Source organism: Colias eurytheme, chromosome 30, assembly GCF_061535395.1.
Source record: "Colias eurytheme isolate Ceu_HAF_F1 chromosome 30, ilColEury1 Martin Lab GWU primary, whole genome shotgun sequence".
NCBI lineage: Eukaryota > Metazoa > Arthropoda > Insecta > Lepidoptera > Pieridae > Colias > Colias eurytheme.
The window spans coordinates 2143087-2165261 of NC_143009.1; the positions used below are offsets into that span (position 1 = coordinate 2143087).

The window sequence follows — 22175 nt, forward strand, 5'->3', positions numbered from 1 at the left end:
TATACGCACAGATTGCGTTCTGTTAGACAGGTAATCTGTAAACCAGGCAAGGGGAAGGCCCCTTACGCCCACATGCTCCAGCTTAGCAAGCATAATTGGGATGGACACAGTGTCGAAGGCTTTTTGAAGGTCTAGAAATATTCCTAGACACTTATATCCTTCATCCAGATGCGTTGACACTTGTGTAGTGAGCCGCAGTGTGGCATCCTCAGTAGATCTTCCACATCTAAATCCAAATTGGTTGCTATGTAGGAGCTTATTTTTTTCTAAGAAGCGAGTAAGTCTCTTGCTTACACATTTTTCTAATATCTTAGCTAAAGTACATAGCAGAGAAATAGGTCTATAATTAGAGGGGCATGATCTGTCGCCTGATTTATGGATAGGGATAACAATGGCTTTTTTAAGAGGCTTTGGAAAAACTCCTGCCCATAATGCCCAGGGTTGTGAGACTGTTTAAAACGCGTTTAAATGTGTACTAATATTTTAAAGCCGAAGACTTTATTTGTTTGTTTGAATCCTATTTGAAAAATTCTTTCGGTGTTAGATAGCCCATTTATCGAGGAAGGCTATAGGCTATAATATCATTATGCTAAGACCAACAGAAGCTGAGCCATGCGGGTGAAACCGCGGGGCGCAGCTAGTTCAAAAATAAAACACAATTATCAATATAATATTAGCACAGATAATATAATATACAAGATATTAGTGTACATACAAAATTTACAAATGACTATATCTAAACTATCGTACAATAACATCCCTTGAGTACCTTAAATCATTTGCTAGTGTCAATGTTTGTGTATAAACAACGCACAGACAGAACCGGGTCATTCAGTATGTTTGTATGGCGCGGTCGATATACCAGGGCCGGATTAAGGAAATAGATACTAGCTTGTTGCCCTGGTTTTGTTCGTGGATGTAGGATGTATGTTATAGTTAGAGCGAGTTTTTGAAGTGAACCTTCTTTAAGGGCGTTGAGAGTAAAATTCAAAGTCGCGTCATGGCAATACCGTCACGTCATGGAGTAAGGCGACGATTTTGGTATCTTTGAATGTTGCCAAAGAAATTCCACTTCTGACACGTGTGCTCGGCTCACGCGTTCTTTTTTTTGGCATGTACCTGCATAGACATAGAAAAAGTAACATAGCAATAAGAGCATATTTTGTTCCACAGCAGGGAAACAGACCTCTTATAAGGGCTTTGTACTTATACAAGGGTTGGATTAAGCCTGGCAAATACAAGCCACTTGCCCTGGTTTTACACGCATGAATGCAGAAAATGTGTAATTATGTGCTTTCTTGTTGTTTCTGCTTTTTAATTGACGTCATAGACGTTAAAACCGACAGGTTATCCATACTATACTATAATATATTAATATTATAAATGCGAAAGTAACTCTGTCTGTCTGTCTGTTACTCAATCACGCCTTAACTACTGAACCAATTTGCATGAAATTTGGTATAGAGATATTTTGATATCCGAGAAAGGACATAGGCTACTTTTTATCCCGGGAAATAGGATAGGTTTTATCCTGGAAATCCCACGGGAACGGGAACTATGCGGGTTTTTCTTTGACTGCGCGGGCGATGCTGCGGGTGGAAAGCTAGTTTTATAATAAAATGGTCTTTAAATTAAATCGAATGCATCTATTTATAAAATTTCACAATTAAGAAATGAATGTTTTTAAATTGATTAATTATAATGATTATTTTTCGTTTAAAAAAAATTTGCAAGTACCTAATGTTTAAAGACAACTAGCGGTCCGCCCCGGCTTCGCCCGTGGTACATAATATTTACGTTTTCTCTACATAAGAACCATCCTCGTACTTCAAGGAATATAATAAAAAAAGAATTATCGAAATCGATTCAGCCGTTCTCGAGTTATGCGCTTACCAACACATTTTGCGATTCATTTTTATATAGGTATAAGATGTTCACCGTTTGCTGATAATATCCCTGAATCAATTGGAAATTTTTGACGTAAATTTTCCTACCTTATTCGTAATTTTAACTGATAGATAGGCGAAGCTAACATATCAGGAAGCTGTCAAACAGCTACCTTGAGTAGGTCTATCTATCCCTGATAACCTCTTTCAACTTTCTAAACGTAAATTTTCTGTCAGTAATAAAGATAAGCTTACCAGAAAATATCAGGAAGCTTTAAACCATGTCTGAATATTCAGATCAGAAGTATATTTATAAAGAACTAGCTGCTCCGCGCGGTTTCACCCCCGTGGCTCTGCTCCTATTGGTCTTAGCGTGATGATATTTAGCCTATAACCTTCTTCGATAAATGGGCTATCTCACACCGAAATAATTTTTCAAATCAGACCAGTAGTTCCCGAGATTAGCGTGTCCAAACATACAAACTCTTCAGCTTTATAATATTAGTATAGATTTTCCCAATCCGTCCCCGATCTAGGGCTTGGAACATAAAACATCAATGGCGCCACGTTGCTACGAAATAACAAGTTATACCCAGAGGTTTGGGGCATTTCGTGTATCTTCTGATATCAAATTTGTATTTTGTACCTACTATAAGTTTACAGGAATTTTACTCGCTAGGAATAGACTTATGGATAATGATAATCACTACATAGTATAAAACAAAGTCACTTTCTCTGTCCCTATATCCCTATATATACTTAAACATTTAAAATTTCCCAACAGATTTTGATGCAGTTTTTTAACAGATAGAGTGGTTCTCGAGGAAGGTTTTAGTATATTATAATGACTATATTAGGTTTTAGATAAAGTGGCGAAGCCGCGGGCAGACAGCTAGTAATTATTAAAGTAAAAAAACAACACACTTAAACTTATGAAATTATTGTATTGTCACCGATCCTTGATAAGTGTTCAAAGTTTGAATTCAATCTGTCTGCAGTGGGTCAAAATCGTATCTAAAGTCTGTTACTTACAAATATGTCCGTTACATACAAACATGCAGGTGAAGCTAGTATTGTAACGAATTCTACAGAGAGACTGGATATAGAGTATAAACAATCGTTAGCATGAGTAATTTGAAGACGCTCTCGAAAAATACAACCAACAGTGGTTGTAGTTTATTCGCTCTCAAATGCAGTAAGTCAACCCAAAATTCGATTGCTAAATTATGCTAAAGGTAAATTTGGAAGCAAATAATGAACGTGAAAGTTCAATAGTAAGAAAACACGAATATTTTAGCTTCTAAATTCGCTTGGGAGTTGATAAGACGCGGTTTTTCCGTGTAATTTGTTACATTTTTCATTGACGCTTCGCTATTTGTCGTAGTCTCGTAGAGTGATGTTATATATATATAGACTTTAGAATAAATGGACTTTCCTACGTAATGCATTTTTAATTCAAACTAATATTTCCTGAGAAGCATTTAATCTAAGAATTTATTTAACTTCAAATGAACTAAGTAGTAAGTACTAAAATGTTTAGTCCGAAACAATAGTTCCTGAGTTAGAGTATTCTACAATAATTTGGAAAATCCAAAAGTGCACGCCTCATAATTTTTTTTTAATAAATATTTATTAATTATTATTTTTGTTTATTTAATAACAATTAAACCACATCTAATCAGACCCTGAAAAATGAAAGGGTTCTATTCCTGAGCATACTCAAGCGTAAGAGAGAAAAAAAGACTCGATTAGTAAAGTATTTCGGTCGCTATCGTGTTAACAAGAAAAAGGATCCGCACATACAGACACACGGACGTCCAAGACAGAACTTTTTTAAACTGTTTTTTAACTAGTTTAAATAACAAAAATGACATCAAAAATATCATGAACGTTAAAAATAGTGTTTTTTCTTAATATGTGTGTGTATGTATTATCTTACAAGTGCAATGTATGATACATAAAGACATTTTAAGTTTGAAAAATCAGATGTTTTGCGCGAAGTGACAGTAGTACCCACCTCAACGCTTCGCTTATGAGGCGTGCAAAAGTAAAGTTATTATAATACTAAATATTTAATAGAACATTAAACTACTAAATAGGTAGTTAAGAATGAAGGTGTGAAAATGGTTGGATATTTGATAATCTTTCACAAAAAGCAGTTGATACTTTATATTCTAATATCACGCGTACTAAAACGAGTCTTATAAGATATAAGACTAATATGCGATTCATTTTTATATATATATATAAAAATGAATCGCAAAATGTGTTGGTAAGCGCATAACTTGAGAACGGCTGAACCGATTTCGATAATTCTTTTTTTATTATATTCCTTGAAGTACGAGGATGGTTCTTATGTAGAGAAAACGTAAACATGTACCACGGGCGAAGCCGGGGCGGACCGCTAGTTCATAATATAACTTGTGAATCTTTCGATAATCTTCGAGAACTTCCAATCTTTTCGAAGTCAATAAATCATACATAAACCAGAGTAGAAAGAAAGTACGATATAATCAATATTACATTATCTATAGATCAAACAAGTCGTTTGTTTGAAAAGCGACTTCTAGACGACATAAAGTTTGTTGATTCTAGTGCAACAAATGTATTTCATCGCTTACTATCTTACCGCAGCTTTCCCTGCGTAGTCCTAGGTAGCCATAGCTTATGGAGTGTACTCTATCCCCCTTACTATCTGTGTATCTGAGATGTGTGCGTGTACTAGTGTATACACACGAAAGAGATGAAACTTCTTTATGACCTTATTTTTCGAAAAATAATTTACTACATGCAACTTTACAGAAAAACGTCGAATCACGCGTGGTAGGGATAAGAAAAAGATGGCGCGTAACGGAAAAATGTCACGCGTAACGAAAAAATGTTAAACTAAATTGTTTTCCAACCCCGATAAAGAAGTTTCACTTCAACAAAAAACACTTGCATGTATAATTAACTGTTCGCCGCAGCTTCGAAAGTAAAAAAATAGAGTACGTAACTCTAGAATTAAACGAAACTGCAACAACAAATGAAAAAAGAAAACGGAATTATCTTAGTTGTTTTCTTGTTCCTTCACGTTACAATCGTATTGTGGTAATTGCAATAGAAAAGTGCATTTGTTTCTCCTCTTTAACTGCGAATTAAAACGCAATATTATATTATGTTAAAATAACTTATTAAATTGCTACCTACAGTGTGTATTTTCACAATAAAATTTATACAAAACTAGCGGTCCGTCCCGTCTTTGCGCGTGGTACACGTTTACGTTTTCTCTCCATAAGAGCCATCCTCGTACTTCAAGGAATTGTTATTTTTTTATATCATAAAAAATTAACGAAAACTGTTCAGCCGTTCTCAAGTTTTGCGCTTAGCAACACGATTAATTTTTATTATAGAGACGCAGCCAAGGACACAAATAATGTAACTTTAATAATAATGACGATTATTTTTCCGACCCAAATATCGACCAATAGAATTGCACCATTCGACGTCACGTGGTACAACCTACATGGTATTATACTGATAATTTTTTGAAAATTTTCTCTGGTCATTGACGTCAAACTGACAGGTTCAATTCAATTGTGAAATTATTGGCCGACATTTGGGACGGAAAAATAATCTCCCGAATACCACACGAGCTTCAAAATTATCTGGCATTTCCCTGAAGGTTCCCTGCAAACAAATAAAGTCGTCAAGTTTTTCAGGAAACCTTGTTTTAACCTTGACCAAAAACTTGACTCCTTCATTTGTTTGCAACGAACCTATCGGAAAATACCCGATAATTTTGAAGCTCTTGTGGTATTATAAGTGAAAATCTTTTATTATAATCATACTAAAAATAGCTTAAATGCGCATTCAACATTTAAAAAAAACCTTTAAAGACAGTTAAAACATTTTAAAATAATAATGGACTGTAAAGCTTCATTCATAAAACCTTTTTTTCTCTTCGAAAATACGATTAAAATAAGCAGATGCATAAAAGCGTTCAAAGAAAAACCGCGAATACTAAAACGGTATAATTAGAGAGACTTTTCTGTGCATTTGTCATTACAGACATTACTGCAAATAGCTTTTTGGTTTCTTAAATGCGTATAATAGTATGTGGGAAATATATTGTAGAAAATGAATATTGTTTTTACTAGAAATGTATTTACGTAATTTGCACACACACTTGAACTTGAACCTACTTATATATTTACGTGAAAACGTAAAGGTGACTATTTTTTCACGTGGTATAAAACAAAGTCGCTTTCTCTGCCCCTTTGTCCCTATGTATGCTTAAATCTTTATAACTACGCAACGGATTTTGATGCGTTTTTTTTATTAAACAGATTGATTCAGGAGGAAGGTTTTAGCACGTTCCCAGCGGCACAGATATATCTGTACTTTCCATTACTGCGCGGCGTTACGGGTTGTTTTAAACCTTGTCCTATACCAGAGATTGTGGCGGCACGAGGCATATTAAACCCCACCGCCCGCCGCACCAAAATCCTTTTTTTGGCGCCAAATAAGACAAAGGGTGCAAATTTTTATTTTTTCAGTGCGGCACGAGGTCTAAGAAACCCGGTATTAAGGTCGGTATACCATAGAACTAGGAATCAATAGCACATCTCAGATATATAGTTATCACTTTCCTACACTGAACCAGATGGAAGTTATGCCTCCCGCACGACAGAGAAGTTTAAGTTTTTTCCTACCGCTATATCGACGAGACACGGACAGGGTGTTTCAACCCCTGTTTCGCACCTAACGTGTTAGTATATAATTTATTTATTAGGTTTTAGACAACGTGGGCGTAGCCGCGGGCAGAAAGCTAGTAATATGTAATATGGAGTATGTAATATGAAAGTTGATTGGTACAGAGATAGATGATATTTCGGATTAGCAATTAGCTTTTTTTACTTATTATTTAAAACATTAATGTTTTAAAATTAATACGCTTTAGATAGTAAACTCTATAAGCATTTATATTTTTTATACTATACGAAATCTGAACTAACCTAAATGTTGACAGACTACAAAATTCCTTAAGTGCGGTATCGGATCCAAGTTAAGTCAGGCCGGATATGACGAGCCAAGATGGCGCCGCATCCGGGCTCATAACCGAATTACGGGAGTTTTGAACTCATCCCGGTTATCTGTAGGAAATTTAGTACTTTTATGGACTGCTTATTTGGTAGAGTAGATTCTGTTTTTGTGTATTTCTTTCGTTATCTATACTAATCTAATAAACTAGCTGAAGAGTTTGTTTGTTTGTTCGAACGCGCTAATCTCAGGAGCTACTGGTCCGATTTGACAAATCGAAGAAGGCTATAGGCTGTATATCATAACGCTGAGACCAACAGAAGCGGAGCACTGCAGGTAAAACCGCGGGGCACAGCTAGTATTGAATATTAATGAAATAGGTATACAGAAATGTTAAACTACAAATAAATTGGGTTATATTATGTTATTATCTGTGCTTCTACTTGCTTTTGAACTCTGTACATTATTAAATTTTTATAAAAAATATTTTGATAAAAGGTCTAAAGGTTACAAAAATTCCTTCACGTCGACTCTGTATATACTAAGTATACATTCTATAGTCAGTACATACCAATAGCTTTAGAACCATTGAGAATTTCAAAATAATATTCCGATATAAATTCGTGCCGCTGCCAAAGAATTCTCAAGATTTCATTCAAGTGCTGGCGAGAAATACTCTCATTTTAGATAAAATGAGTTTTTGAAATTTCAAATAACTCGTAATATACTACTTCTATAATCATTTCTCTATTTTATTGGTGAAATTAATATATGTATAAATTAATATATTAGTGAACTACCAACTAAAATCTAAAAAAGGTTCCTTTGAACCCCCCTACACCCTTAGCTCCTTCGCCTTCCTCGATAAATGGACTGTATAATTATAACATCGAAAGAATTTTTCAAATCGGACCAGTACTTCCTGAGATTAGTACGTTCAAACAAACAAACAAACTCTTCAGCTTTATAATATTAGTATAGATGTAGAGACACGATGTTTTCTTTAATTCCAAGTAATAAATTAACATTTGCCCATCACTGAAAAATGTCAATAATATAGCTTAACAAAACTGCATGATAACAGATAATTACATTAAAAAATGCTACAAATTGACAGCCAATTAGCTTCGATTATCATCAAAAAAAGCAAACGAAACTCGAACGCAAAACTCAATGGAGTAATAAATTTTAACACTGTGACGTTGTAATTACGTAACTTATATTAATTGGTTGTCACGTTCAACTACGGTTGCATTTAATTTTAATGAGTTTTTCGACTTGCAGATTTCGCGATTTATTCCAAGGCCAACTTCTTTACGGTGCATCTCTTGAATTAATATGTTTTAAAGCTAAGAACAGTCAAAGCCTTCCTACTATTTTTTTTGTGTAGTGTTTCTCAATGTTAGCCAGAAGGACTACTACATTTTAACGCGGACGCGGGGGTGAACTGAAGGTTCACCCTGGTAGCGACATGCGCAAGGGCGTCCCCCCTCGACGGGGATCTCGAACCTCGGCTTGGGCTGTCGCTTGAGTGGAGGAGGCCGGAAGGACCCTAGCTTCCTACTAATATTATTAATTCTGATACACAATTTGATAATCCTTTCTACTAATATTATAAATGCGAAAGTGAATGATCGATGTATGTATGTATATTACTCTTTGACGAAAAAACTGCTTTACGTGTTTGAATGAAACTTTTACAGTAATATAGGTAATCATCGGACTAATAACATGAGCTATACAAATATTTGATTTAGCAAGCAGGTTCGATTCAAAAGCCCAACGCTTGTGGACGTGCTGATTGTGTGAAGATAGCTCGTATATCATCATCATCATCCTGTATCTGTTCATATTTGTGCTTATCATAATATTGTATGTGAAATTTGTAGTTCAGATTACGATTAAAAGAACTACCGTGAACACGACCAAATGTATTTACGGGCTTGAAGCACTACAAAGGTAAATTTTCCATACATATGTTAGAACGTATGTCTGCAATACATTTTTATTTGAACAAGGTTTCCATATTTTATTAAAAAGACATTCACTCTGCATTAGCTCTTACCTATCAAGAAAACAAAAAACTACATCGTAAAAGAACAGAATTATACATAAATCAATTTTCTAAATTACAGCAATTTTCTACCACTATTCCTAAAAATATCACTGCAGCTACGTAGCAATTCACGTAGCAATGTACAAGAAAATTTCGTAGCCAACTCGTAGCGAACATCCCGTAGCTGTCGCGTAGCCGATACGCTGTATGCGCTACGTGGTCTCAATTTTGTGAGGATATTTGAAATTCCCTCGAACAAAGAATGCATAAGATATTTGAGCTTAGAATAAAGCCGTATAGGAAGAAAATGTTTATAAAAGTTAAGAACTTGTAAAACTTGTAAGTTAGTTTAAATATATTTAAGACTATCCAGTGCTCTTATATTATGTTTATAATATTAATTAAAATATAACGTGATGGTTAAAATATATTAGAGTAAAACTCAAATTACATTATTATATATACCCATATATGGCTATTTATTATTATAGAAGTAATATGACGAAGTACGTTAGTATTGTAAACACATCACAGAGAAAAATTATGTGTTTTCATGTATCCATATTTTTTTTATTATTTAGTAAAATTTCAAAACATTCGTTATATTTTTGCACGAAAGAATCATAGAAGATACACGATTTAAATCTTCCTATACATAAAACATAATCTAAAGAAAAAATAACGTGAATATTTTTATACGACATTTTTCCTGAAAATAATACCGAAGAGCTCCCAGAATATTTATATTTGATAAATCTACTTAGAATTACGTATACAAAATTTCGCTACATTTTCCTCTTAGATTTATTTCGGTCCAAAAGGATTTTAACGGTTATTATACAAATTATACTGAACAAACTTTTTTAATCTGTGGAAAATTGATCTTTATGCTTCATTTATTTTTATTTTGGTAAAAGCTAATTATAGGCCTTATCCTACTAATATTGTAAATGCGAAAGTTTGTGAGGATGTGTATGTGTATGTTTGTTACACTTTCACGCAAATACTACTGAACTGATTACAATGAAATTAAGCACACATATAAAGGATAACTTGGATTAACACATAGGATAGGTTTTATCCCGGAAATCCCACGGGTACGGGAACTATCCGGGTTTTTCGTTGAAAACGCGGGCGAAGCCGCGGGCTTAAAGCTAGTAGTGTTATAAAAGTAACTAGGTTTGGTTCGCGACTTTATTCGCGAAGTGTCTTAATAATAGCCTTAATTATTATGTTTTAGAAATAGAAAACATGAAATGGTAATTTGCTCGTAGCTAAGCCGGTTCCAGGGGGAGCGGGGTCCACAAAATGGACCACTAATTTAATATTTACTTTTTTAATTAACAAACTAATATTGTTAAACATGATCTTTTTACGAGAAGGAATAACAAACATACTCGTATTAATATTACTAGGATAGTAACTTTGAAAGTTATAGATACGGGAACTGCAGTTGCTTCCTAAACCTAATTATTAGGAACAGACTACAGACTAGTTCTAAACTTGCCAACGAAATTAACACTTGAGCGAGCGGTAAATTCTATTACTATTCCTAGATTAGGAATAATATACTAGACTAGGTTTCCGCCCGCGGCTTTGCCCGCGCAGTCAAAGAAAAACCAGCATAGTTCCCGTTCCCGTGGGATTTCCGGGATTGCGTCATTTTCCCGGGATAAAAAGTAGCCTATGTCCTTTCTCGGGTATCAACATATCTCCATACCAAATTTCATGAAAATTGGTTCAGTAGTTTAGGCGTGATTGAGTAACAGACAGACAGACAGAGTTACTTTCGCATTTATAATATTAGTATGGATTATAGAAGTGGCAAGTTAGGAGTTTGTAATCAACAAATCGGAATATATTGATTTGATGAAAATAATAATAAATGGTAGTTATATTGTGTTTGCAAAAACATTAATACTTATATTATATTATTGACGACGCATAATATTAGCGTCGTATAAAGTAACTGCCTACTGAGCCGACGGTCCCGGGTTCGATCCCCGGTCAGGGCAAATATTTGTGTGATGAACTCAATTATTTGTTCTTGGGTCTAGGTGTTATCTATATATGTATTTATTAAATAATATTTATCGTCGCCTAGTACCCACAAAACAAGCCTTAATTGAGCTTACTGTGGGACTAGGTCGATTTGTGTAATAATGTCCTATAATATTTATTTATTTATTTATATTTTCTTCTTTTGGTTGTATGGAAGGAATCGTTCTATAGCAATATAGGACCACAATTGTTTTAATAATTAGATAAAGTTTAATATCAAAGATGTAGAACAATGTGTTAATAATAATTTAATCGTAGGTACTTAAATACAATTTCTGTTTGCAAAAGCTTTCCTTTCCTCTTTATTAATACAAAGAAATTTCCTTTTAACATGTTCTGCAAAAAATACTCATATTATTACTAGAATACCAGATTAGTGGGAAAATAACACGAAAAACAACTATTGAATTCATATGAAAATTAAGTAAAACCGCTCTACAGAGCTAGTTCAACAAACTTATTAAACCGTGGTTTATAATATATCGAGGGATTAACGCAGGATTAAACACGGCACGTATAATTAATTAATGGGTATTACCAGATGGATATACCAAGCCGAGACTAAACGACAGATTAACGACTAAACTATGAGGTTACTTTAAGATTTGTTTTTTTGTTGTTTGTTTTCTTCTTGTTTTCGATACCAACTGTAATGTGTGTGATAATATAATTATTGTAATTGTATATTTATTGTATTGCAATTTGCAATACCTGCATAAGGTTGCTAATATGTAAAAATGTATTGGTATGCAATAAAATATTTGAATTTGAATTTGAATTTAATTAGTAGGGTAAGATAAACCACAACTTAAATCTACAATAATGATTGTGTCTGCAAGAAATCGCTATTTAGCGATAAGGTCGCCGTTTGTTACAATATACCCTAGGTTAAGTATCAATTTGTTATTTATCTAGAGCATAAATAAAATTATTTAATTCTCTATAATATACTTCTAATATTATGCGAAAGTTTGTGAGGATGTGTGTGTGTGTGTGTGTGTTTGTTACTCTTTCACTCAAATGAAATTTAGCACACATATCAAGGGTAACTTGGATTAACACATAGGATAGGTTTTATCCCGGAAATCCCACGGGAACGGGAACTATGAGTTTCACTTTTGAAAACGCGGGCGAAGACGCGGGCGGAAATCTAGTAGTGTTTATAAATTGGAGTGAAACTTTAGTATTCACATAATAGGTATGTAGGTGTTTAGACGAAGCATTTGCTAGTCATAAACAGAGGGAATATTACTGCTTACTTAACAACTTATATGAGCTCCGTAACTGGGGCGATTTGACTGACTATCATAAATATAAACATGTTATGTTTGTATCTAATAAGGTCCGAAGTAACTGAACCGAAATTGAAAATACTCTAGTAGAAACTTGATTCGCAAATGTAGGCGTAAAACTCTCAAGTAATCAAGAGAATGGTTCGACCAATTCGGCTATTTTTTTTACATTTTAGTTACGGTGCATTTACATCAAACGAACATAAAGCTAGAGCTAAAGCGAGAGCATTCTTTCGTGATCTTTTAGTGTAAACGAAAACTCTATTCAATGTTGTTCAGTATTAGAACATTGCATATAATCTTTTTGAACGCACTAAGAACAACGAAAGTATGCTTTACGCCTGTTTACACTAAAAGAATTGTGTGGTTAGAATGAGCATTCGCTTGTTTGATCTAAATGCACTGTAAATGGAAGGCAGTGTAATTATGGAGAGAAACACGAAAAGTAATATCCAAACATGATCTACTGGTATACATAGTATTAAATAAAAATTTGTGAAAAATATTACAACTTACGTTTTATTTTTACCTATAGAAATGTATCATCACTACATAGTATAAAACAAAGTCGCTTTCTCTGTCCCTATATCTCTTTGTATGCTTAAATCTTTAAAACTACGCAACGGATTTTGATGCGGTTTTTTTTTAATAGATAGAGTGATTCAAGAGGAAGGTTTGAGTATATAATTTATTACGTTTTAGACAAAGCGGGTGAAGCCGCGGGCGGAAAGCTATATTATATAAATTATAAATTTAATATTTTCATATCTCTCACTCAAAACACATTCAAATTTCCACTCAAAGCTCAGCAAATGTTTAGAAAGGACAAAGTTACATGTTTGATATCAACTTTATGTGTAGTTTACATTTATTGAGGTTACGTGTATTATTAATTTATTATTATGTGACATGTCTATTCTATTCTTCTTACTTTGCATTTAGACCGCCTCCTTGGTACAGTGGTTGACGCGTGAGCGTAGAACCGAGGGGTCCTGGGTTCGATTCCCGGTGGAGACGAAGAAAAAAAAATGTCTCGGTCTGGCAGGACACAGAAGGCTGATCACCTACTTGTCCCTAAAGAAAAACGATCAGTGAAACAGATGTATGAATAATGCATCTGCCCCTTACCCCACTAGGGGACACGGGACTTCACACTTATTTAGACCAAACGAACATAGAGCTGCAGAGTGCAGTTTCATAGCCCATAGGTAATTAAAACAGTTTTGGTTTCTTGTTAGCGATAATACTAAAAATAATGCCTTTGGTTCATGACAGAAATTTGTAATAAATTGAAATTCAAAATTTCAAATTACTTATGAATACAAACTCCCAATAGTAATTTAAAAATAGATTACTAAGGAATGTAGAATTTGAATTGAAAAGATGAAAGCTAATTGAACTTTATTGAAATCATTGAAATCATTGAATCTCCATCAACCGTCGTCGATTGTGTTAATGTGTGCGCGAGTCACTCAAGTTCAGCTAGCTCTTGTAGTCCTCTTAAATAAAAATATTTTAGTTTTTTTCTTGTTTGATTTTCCGCGAGAATAATACATTTAGAAATTATAGATTTGCTGCAAAGTGTACGAAATGTCGGGATATTAATATTATAAAGCTGAAGAGTTTGTTTGCTTGTTTGAACGCGCTAATCTCAGGAACTACTGGTTCGATTTGAAAAATTCTTTCGGTGTTAGATAGCCCATTTATCGAGGAATCCTATTGACTATAATATTATATCATAAGTTAACTAGCTTTCCACCCGCGGCTTCGCCCGCGTTTTCAAAGAAAAACCCGCATAGTTCCCGTTCCCGTGGGATTTCTGGGATAAAAACCTATCCTATGTGTTAATCCAAGTTACCCTGTATATGTGTGCTAAATTTTATTGTAATCGGTTCAGCTGTATTTGCGTGAAAGAGTAACAAACATACGTATAAATACGTCCATCCTCACAAACTTTCGCATTTGTAATAGTAGGATAGCATTGGATAGGATAATAATTATTATACAGAAATAACTTAATACACTTGCCAAATCGTTTCTGTGGTACGTTCAATCAATCAAGTTAATACTACATTTGCATAGTTAACTTAGCTTACTTTTTACTTAGTATTAGCACTCATCCTATCAGATACCTAACTTAGTAATCCTACTATTGACTAATAGATTATTGCACGCCTCATAAGCGAAGCGTTGAGGTGGGTACTACTGTCGCTTCGCGCAAAACATCAGATTTTTCAAACTTAAATTTTTTATTTTAGCGAATATTTAGATAATAATATTTAGAATTATTTATACCAATCAACCGGATTTTAATGCGTTGTTTAAGTATATGAAATTAAATATTTTTATCTCTAAACTAGCTTACCGCGCGCGGCTTGGCCCGCTTTGTCTAAAACCTAATAAATTATATACTAAAACCTTCATCTTGAATCACTTTATCTATTAAAAAACCGCATCAAAATCCGTTGCGTAGTTTTAAAGATTTAAGCATACAAAGGGACATAGGGACAGAGAAAGCGACTTTGTTTTATACTATGTAGTGATTTACTAATCAATATAACATAATATTTAATGGTTTGTATATAATTTTACAAAGTATTGTTGCTCGGCCCAACGTATTTTATGTCAGCAAATATAAACAAGTAAATTATTAAAAAAACAAAATACCCGACTGCACACTAAAAAAAGAGTGATTGAAATGAATCTAATGATACCGCATACATATTTTTTTTAAAGGGAAATTTAGAAAAAATATTATTATGTCTTTATCCCGTGGGACTTTTAGGATAAAATGTATCCTATGACACTCCCGTAATCAAGACAAATCTAACGATACCTCATACATCAAAATCCATCAAGCCGTTTAGGCTACAGGTGGTCACAAAGGAAAAGACATACATACATACTTACATACACTCGAAAAACATTACCCTCCTTCTTTGGCAGTCGGGTAAAAACTAGCTGCGCTTCGCGGTTTCTTGGAGTAATGATATTAGCCTTCCTCGATAAATGGGTTATCTAACACCGAATTTTTAAGAAAGAAAGAAAGAAAAAGAAAGAAAAAAATATTTATTGCCACATTTCAACTACTTATATTACTAAAAAAAAACATACACTAAGTAGTTACATGGCAATCGGGTCAGACTCAGCCGTGCTGTCGGGCTTTAACGCCTGAGCAGCGCTGATTTTCAGTCTGCCCGTATGTTTTTATTTCCGAGGCTCACTATACATGTAAATACAAATACCAACCAAAAAAACATTCTTACAGTTCTAAAAAGATAATAAAAATAACAATATAATATGATATAACGATTATATTAAATTAATTTTCAGACATTACAATCGATTCAGTTATTTTCTGATATTAGAAGTGCGAATAAAAGTAATTTTTCCATAATCTATAGCCTATATTCTAGTAGGTACTTTCGACCTAAGCTACATCAATAACAAGTATCATAAATATGAAGAACTTTACATTAATAATTTAAGATTCCTTATAGCCTACACTTTATCTACCAAACCCTAGATATTTCTACACTATAGTCTACCAACTATTTATAATCATTACTATAATGACCTCTCTCTTTCACTCTTGAGGAAAACACTTCAAGTGGAAAAGAGATATCAGTTTTATTTATGAATTCTTGGCGGCTCTATGAAAGTTTAAGTGACTGAGAGCTTTTATTAAATAAATTATGAATTTTTCTTTTGTATTCTTTCCTTATTGACCTTTTAAATATAATGAGATTAAATTAGAAATAGAAATTGATGAATAAATATTTACGAGCAATGAAAGGACCAACATAATTGAAAATAAATCAAATTACAATTGTTTATTTCTTTTCTATATCTGTAGCGAAAGTAACCAATAATAATATCTTGTATCCAAATTATATTCGTACACAACCTACTTTGGGATACTGAAAATATTCATAGGCATTTTAGGTAGAGTACCTAGGTACCAAAAGAGCGATATGTATATCGATTAATTATTATGTACCTATGTATTTATCAGCTGTTTTAAAGATAAGTCCATAATATAATATTATTCACTAGTTCTAAATGACTTGAGGTTATACCCGTCTGTGAAAGAAGAAAACTTACGTTTTTAAGAATATGTACTATGTACGTATGTGTATTTCTTTGGCACGCCCTAGAGCCATTACATAACTTGTAATAATTAGCTATTATAACTTGTAGTCTTGTAATAATTATTAGAGTTATGATTGTGACATAATATGCTACATAAATAGCAGTTGGGTTGTTTACAGACTTCAATAGTAATAAAGTTGTATGCACTTCAAGAGATGATATAAAAATTTATATAATGTGTTAAAAAAAGCCACTCAGACAGCGACAGCACTCCACGCCCCCCTGCAAGCAGAGGGGTGAACGATCATCGAGGGCAGGAGCCAACTGACTCCGCCCGCCTCACGCTCAGGGCGCCGCGCCACGTCTCCTCATCATGGCTGGTCTGATCCTACATAATGTAAGAGTTCTCGTGAAGAGCTTACTATAGAAATGATCCTATGAAGTAAGGTCTTGCCAAAATTTTGAAGATGGGTGTTAATCTGTACTTGGAAAAAAAGTACGATAGCGTGATGTAGATTGAGGAATTTTAATTGTAGTGACATCTCGTGGAAATTAAAGGAAAATTATGCTTCTTCTAGTGGTGGATTGTTAGTATGATATTGGTATAGATCCCTTGATGTATAAAAGCGACATCTAGTACAAAATATCTAATTATAAATTCTGAAAAACGATTTTTTCTGATATTTTTATTAAGATTTGATACCACATATTGGAAAATTACAAGTAAAATATAGGAATATGATTAATATTGAAATATTATTTATGCTAATTTAATAACATTTTGATGTAAGTACATATCTTCTTATATATAAAAATGAATCGCAAAATGTGTTGGTAAGCGCATAACTCGAGAACGGCTGAACCGATTTCGATAATTCTTTTTTATTATGTTCCTTGAAGTACAAGGATGGTTTTTATGTAGAGAAAACGTAAATATCATGTACCACGGGCGAAGCCGGGGCGGACCGCTAGTTATAAATAATTTGGAAAATCCAAAAGTGCACGCCTCATAATTTTTTTTTAATAAATATTTATTAATTATTATTTTTATTTATTTAATAACAATTAAACCACATCGAATCAGACCCTGAAAATTGAAAGGGTTCTATTCCTGAGGCCTGAGCATATTCAAGCGTAAGAGAAAAAAAAGACTCGATTAGTAAAGTATTTCGGTCGCTATCGTGTTAACAAGAAAAAGGATCCGCACATACAGACACACGGACGTCCAAGACAGAACTTTTTTAAACTGTTTTTTAAAAAAGTTTGTATTATCTTACAAGTGCAATGTATGATACATAAAGACATTATAAGTTTAAAAAATCAGATGTTTTGCGCGAAGTCACAGTAGTACCCACCTCAACGATTCGCTTATGAGGCGTGCAAAATAAGCACAGTTGACTGTGGATATAGTATAATAAAGATTTTAGCCGCTAAAATAAATTATAGGAAACTTACACTTATGTTTCTATTTTATAGTTACAAAAATGTAGGTCAGATAGTAACATTTATTTATAGATCTGACATTTAAACCTCAATCAGTTGTACATATTATTAAATTAAAAGTTACACAGATCAATTCAAAGGGTTATCATCTTTGACTTACAAACGAACTCTTTGTATACAAACATACTAAAATATTAAGTACCTAGTAACACGATTTTATAAGTCCAATACTTTTTATTTAATGCCACACATGCCATCATTGATAAAATTCGTCATTCAAGTCTTTTTCTACGAAATAACTTACATTAGTATGTACTATCTACAATCTACATAATATTAATAATTCAGAAGCATAAAAAAACTTTACATAACCATCTATTTCCTAGACATATTATTAAGGCTGACATAGTTTCAATGGTCTACTTAGGCCTTTTAAAAATAAGATTTACAAAAAATGTTCTTCACTAAAAATTAATACTTTGAAAGGCAGCAGTCATTACGAATTCATAGCTAGTAATTAGTGGAATGAATAGATTCAATGTATTTGAAAACTAATTAGTTTGGCGTATTTCAATATCTAAAGCTTCGTATTTAGGTTCAATTCTATACACTAGATTTTAGTAAACCTGACCTACATAGTATTCAATGACCATTTAAATATACCTTTAGTCTGAATTCGTTCTTAAATGTTGCATATTTTGGTTTTTATCACATTTTTATGAAACTTGACTCAATAGTCAATACTGAAGAAAAAAAATGTGTGCGTGTACTAGAGTACACACGTAAGAAGTGAAACTTCTTTATGTCCTTATTTTTCAAAAAATAATTTACTATATACAATATTAAAGAAATACGTTAGTCACACGCTCGTCGCTACCTACTTAAATATTTACACCGGCCGCTGCTGCAACTCGCTCGCTTCGCTCGCTCGGCTCGTGCGGTAGTTCAAAAGTTAACTTAAGATGCTCGTCGCTTCGCTCCTCGCTACCTATTTACATATTTACACCGGCTGCTGCTGCAACTCGCTCGCTTCGCTCGCTCGGCTCGTGCGGTAGTTCAAAAGTTAACCTAAGATGCTCGTCGCTTCGCTCCTCGCTACCTATTTGAATATTTACGCCGGCCACTGCCGCGACTCGCTCGCTTCGCTCGCTTGGCTCGTGCGGTAGTTCAAAAGTTAACCTAAGATGCTCGTCGCTTCGCTCCTCGCTACCTATTTAAATATTTACACCGGCCGCTGCTGCAACTCGCTCGCTTCGCTCGCTCGGCTCGTGCGGTAGTTCAAAAGTTAACCTAAGATGCTCGTCGCTTCGCTCCTCGCTACCTATTTAAGACGATACACAAAAAAAAATCCACTGCTTGGCGGGCGGAGTCTAATAGCTCGCTATCGCGAACGCGGGTGTTCGCGAAGTCATTCTTGCAAACTCGCCGCGCTGCCGCTGGCCGACTCGGGACAAACATGTATGGAGTCGTCATACAGTTATAATATTGTTATACATTTATTCAATTGTTGATTTATTGGTTTTATTTTCTTGCTTATAAACAAATAATCTTCTTTCCAACAACTACTTAGACATTATTAATAATTATTATTATTTCGTTATGTTTACTTTATTACAAAATAATACAGGTTATAAATAATCTTTAAAATAACAAAAAATATTGTTACTCTGAAAAAATGAAATGGTAATCAATAACGCGGACTACTGAATTGATTTAGATAGAATTTGATGCTGACGTAGATATTACATCATGCCCAGAAATGAAAGGTACTATTTCTGAAAGAAGTTATAAACCCTAATTCTTCTCAGTCAAAGTCAAGAGTGGAAGATATCACTAATACAGTAAAACTGATGCGAAACTTTGGATGTTAATTTGTATATTTTTTTGTTAGTTGTTACTTAATCACGTCAAGACTACATTACCAATTTTGATAAAATATAGCTAATTGCCTGGATTTACACATAGGATACTTTTATCCGAACTGAACACTTCTGTGGGATAAAACAGGATTCACGATATAACCTAATTCCAAGCGGGCAAAGCCGCGGTCGGAATGATATTTTTTTAAATAGAAAAATTGTTTAAAAAAAAATACAAAATATATTGACGCATGTATTTATTTTTTGCACTCTATTATAATTGTAATTATTCATTACAAATAATCAAAATAAAATAGCCAGAACAAAGTTAGGCCCTGGTAGGGTAGGTAGGCAGGTACAGCAATGTGAGACGAACACTGGCTTATTTATACCAATAATAATGTTTTATAAACATTAAATTAAGTTTACAACAAAAATACATAATATTAGCTAATGTGAAAACGAATCAACCAATCACCCCACAACAATGAAATGTGCACACAAAATATTCATCCAAATCGGTTCATGTGATTAGGAGGAGTGACTGCAGCGCCATCTTCCGGGCCCAATTGTGTTTCCAGATCACCCAGGAACTCAATTTAATATACTTACACAAAATTTTTCGAAATTAAAACTCACATTACTATGTAAATATGAATATAAACCTGTTTTAGTACTAAGCAATTTCCCGCACAGGTGTAGTAAGTATAAATGAAATAAATATCAACATCAAATTCTTTATACAACATACTTATCTACCACCTACTAAGAAATGTAATTCTTGAAATTTTTTCGTATTTTTTTTAAATATAATACTACTCCAATGAGCTCCTGTTCCATATCACGTCCGCCATACTTCCACTAAGTTCACCATGATTTTTTATTTCTTTGCACTTTGTTGCTTTTTGCTAAAAATGGAATCATGCGATAAAACCAGTAGAACGTTGATAACATACATTTTTGACTGAATAAAGGTACTTACGAAGGAGTGGGTTCACATTGTGAACAATCAGTGGGTTTATTTTCCTTCTGGATTCCGGATTTCTGAAAAGATTATCTATGCTATAAATGAAAAAAATCTTACACATTCGTTATGTACTTAAAACAGGGGTACATATCAAACATCGTCTATAATACAATTATCATCAAATTTAAAATAAAACCAACTTCTTCATTAATTTGTTCCAATTGTAAGCATTCTTTTTTCTCCAACCTTTATGTTTCTTCTTCTTATTTTCTTTATTGTCCCCATTTGTCTCATTTTGTCTTATCGTGTTGTCACCCTTTTTTACGATTGCGCGAGCGACACAAGTTCCCCGTGTGACGGCCGTAGCGGGAATGACTCGTGCAGCGATCGGGGTAGGAAGGTACAGGGCGGCTCTCGCTATATTGGCTGGTCGCGCGCTAATTTCAAGTATTTCTTGTTTATTTCAAAACCATCGCATATTTCAAAATTCTAAATCGGTAGACGTATAGGTTGTATATTTTATAGTTAATATCCAAAAAGTCGTAACTTTACGTTTGTTATTTTGAAGATGCCAGAGATTATAAAAAAATAACAATGAGAACTTTGTATTTTTTTTCTATCGAGAAAATATCATGGAATCATGTTTCTAAAACGGTAGACGTATTGTGTTACTATTGAACTTTCTTGTCAAGAATTTTCATCACGACAACTTTAATAATATAAAAATTACGAAGGTTTGAAAAGGGCCGTAAATGTTAGAAAAATTAATTCATCACCTTAAATATTTACACCGGCCGCTGCTGCAACTCGCTCGCTTCGCTCGCTCGGCTCGTGCGGTAGTTCAAAAGTTAACCTAAGATGCTCGTCGCTTCGCTCCTCGCTACCTATTTGAATATTTACGCCGGCCACTGCCGTTTTCAGCTTATAAAGGATTTCGACTTAGGCGGATTTTGATTGGACAGAGAGTTTGAGGTTTATTCTTATAAATTTTGAATTCATAAAATTATAATTGAACACCTGACACCAATCAAGCAAACACGTGTTTACGTGAGTCATAGATTTATTATCGTATACTCCTAAAATGTTTTCTAAGAAACAATAGTGTACTTACATTGTCGGCACGTTCTTAAAGTCGGTAACTTATTTTTGTTCGAACAATAGAGGTAATAAATTCCTAATGATCAAGTTGTAAAGGTTGTAAAATAAAAAATATTCTATATTAAAACGTATATATAATATACAGTGCGTCATTAATTTCTGACTGTTTCGAAATTTGGTGCAAAATAAAATAGTGTGTAAATAAAATTTGTAAAAAATCAATAAAATAAAACAATTGAGTAAAGATCTATAGGCATATAACATATTATGTATGTATGTAGTATTTATACAAGATATGTATATTATATATTTATACAGGGAACTTCTCAACGTGTTATCTATGAAATTATACTTTTACTCAATTGTTTAATTTTATTTACACACTGTTTTATTTTGCAC

At 33.6% G+C, this 22175-nt stretch overlaps 1 protein-coding gene, 1 long non-coding RNA gene and 1 other non-coding gene across 5 annotated transcripts in view; all 3 read right to left on the reverse strand.

The window, feature by feature from the left end:
• The window catches only part of Syt7 (Synaptotagmin 7), a 259700-nt gene that overhangs the window by 99828 nt on the left and 137697 nt on the right, over positions 1 to 22175 (reverse strand). The gene's annotated exons all lie outside the window — the stretch shown is intronic.
• On the reverse strand, positions 16659 to 16861 carry LOC149895715 (small nucleolar RNA U3). The gene has a single exon (XR_016458457.1). It is a non-coding gene; the product is annotated as a small nucleolar RNA U3 (small nucleolar RNA).
• Positions 19954 to 21461, reverse strand: LOC149895716 (uncharacterized). Of its 2 annotated transcripts, XR_016458434.1 has the most exons (3): positions 20879 to 21461; positions 20694 to 20755; positions 19954 to 20619 (listed from the first exon to the last, which is right to left on the reverse strand). It is a non-coding gene; the product is annotated as an uncharacterized LOC149895716 (long non-coding RNA). The 2 variants fall into 2 exon arrangements; XR_016458435.1 differs by having other exon boundaries at positions 19954 to 20768.